This window comes from Armigeres subalbatus, chromosome 3, assembly GCF_024139115.2.
Source record: "Armigeres subalbatus isolate Guangzhou_Male chromosome 3, GZ_Asu_2, whole genome shotgun sequence".
Lineage (NCBI taxonomy): Eukaryota > Metazoa > Arthropoda > Insecta > Diptera > Culicidae > Armigeres > Armigeres subalbatus.
In genome coordinates this window covers 76965166-76966955 of record NC_085141.1, presented here as the reverse complement: position 1 = coordinate 76966955, position 1790 = coordinate 76965166, and the positions used below count along the sequence as shown (strand labels likewise).

At 38.6% G+C, this 1790-nt stretch overlaps 1 non-coding gene across 1 annotated transcript; it reads right to left on the bottom strand.

Annotated features, from left to right (window-relative positions):
- Positions 1 to 984: 984 nt before the first annotated feature.
- Positions 985 to 1056, bottom strand: Trnae-cuc (transfer RNA glutamic acid (anticodon CUC)). The gene has a single exon. It is a non-coding gene; the product is annotated as a tRNA-Glu (tRNA).
- Between the last annotated feature and the right edge of the window lie 734 nt (positions 1057 to 1790).

Genomic DNA, 1790 nt, shown 5'->3' with positions numbered 1-1790 from the left:
GAATCTTACGCATAATAAATACGAACTTCCGAATAGCCAAGATAAATTTCCAGATAATATATTCGGCTTTCCGAACAGTTTTGACCAGTGCAGCAAAGAATATTTCTCAATTTCTCTCAGATTTCGTTATATCATAGCTTAACTCGTAGTCTCATGCACAGATAGAAAAATCCACTGAAATTTACGATAAAAATCATGCACATAAATGGAACGCCATTATTAGCGTAATTACATACGGGATATAGCCTGAATGTATACAATATTCGACGTGAATCGTCAATATTGCATACAAGTTGTAAGCAATCTTGTTGGCAAGAGGACCATTTCAGCGTAGAATAGCGTAAATTTTCACATGTCAAGTTTTACGCGCTGTTTACTTTTCATTATTTTTTTCTGTGTGTACACTAAGTCCACCAAGTGGCTACATGAAATCTAAATTTGTTTCAACCAAAAGCAATGCTCGCAATACTTTGAGATTTTCTAGACCGTAATCCATTTTCCGTTGGTCTTCCATACGCACGTCTGCAATACATTTTTCGGCCACCTTGTAAATATGTAAACCCATAAGCGATTTGAGTAGGAAAGTTAAAAAAATATGCATGACAGCTTTCAGTATGCAATCTACGAAATACTCCGTTCAACGCAACGCAATGCAAAGTCTATGTCCAGAAAGTTTTATTGAAATCTGAGTGGATGCTGACAGCTCCGAATACGATAGCAAATCTAACTTAACAACACACCATCCGAAGGCGCCTACCTAGCATTATTATTATTATTCTTAGTTTGTCCTTATTTTCGAGTTTTTCAGCCCGTGGCTGGTTCCTAATGCACCGAGCATAATATCGGTCGGCAAAAATTATATATTGAAATAAACAGAAAACATTATATAATAAACAAATTTCCGTACCTAAAGTTATTTTTTTTTTTAAACATCCCCACAGTCACTCTTTTAAGGTGATTGTCCTTGACAAGCAACAAAAAAGTTTCCCATACCGGGAATCGAACCCGGGCCTTCCGGGTGAGAGCCGGATATCCTAACCACTAGACAATATGGGACTTGTTATTCTATAAAATTAAAGTGTTATCGGATAGCATTCGCATCACATGTAGGGATATGTCATGTATTTCGGCGTGTAATGTACACGTTCTGCCGTAGATGCAAAATTCAGCATTATTTTGCTTCAACTCCACTCTATTACGATAAAGTGGCTGCAAATTAATACTACGTTCGTCCAACGAATCTATGACGGAAATTGGACTCAAAACATAAATATCAGCTTATCAGCCCCTATGACGGTGTCCAACTTTCATGCATCTCAAATTATGGGCCATGACCGTGACATTTGCCTTGGCGTTAAATCTCGAGGCGAAACAGCGAGAACAGCAGCACCCACGGAAAAGTTCACTTGATTGAATTGCAAAAACACCTTATACCTACTCCATCTGATTTGGATTAGCAGCGTTGAGAGCGTTGGTCGACCATTCCCTCCGAAGAAGATTGTTATCATTTCGGGACACTTTGTAACAGAGACTGTGTGGGTAAGCCGGTGAGTGAATGTGCGAACGGTTGCCGATCAAAATGATTTATCATTCAGCGACATTACCCACCGTTGTTGCTTTCGGCCTGTATGGAGGTCGCTCTCTTTTTTGCATACTCTGAGCTAAGTATTGATGTTTCTCGTTTCTATGATGTTGGCACAGTAGATATGTGCTGAACATAGGAACATTGGAAATGCGTTTGAGTTTTATCACAATTATTGATTGCCTGATGATATATTTGTATTTGCTTA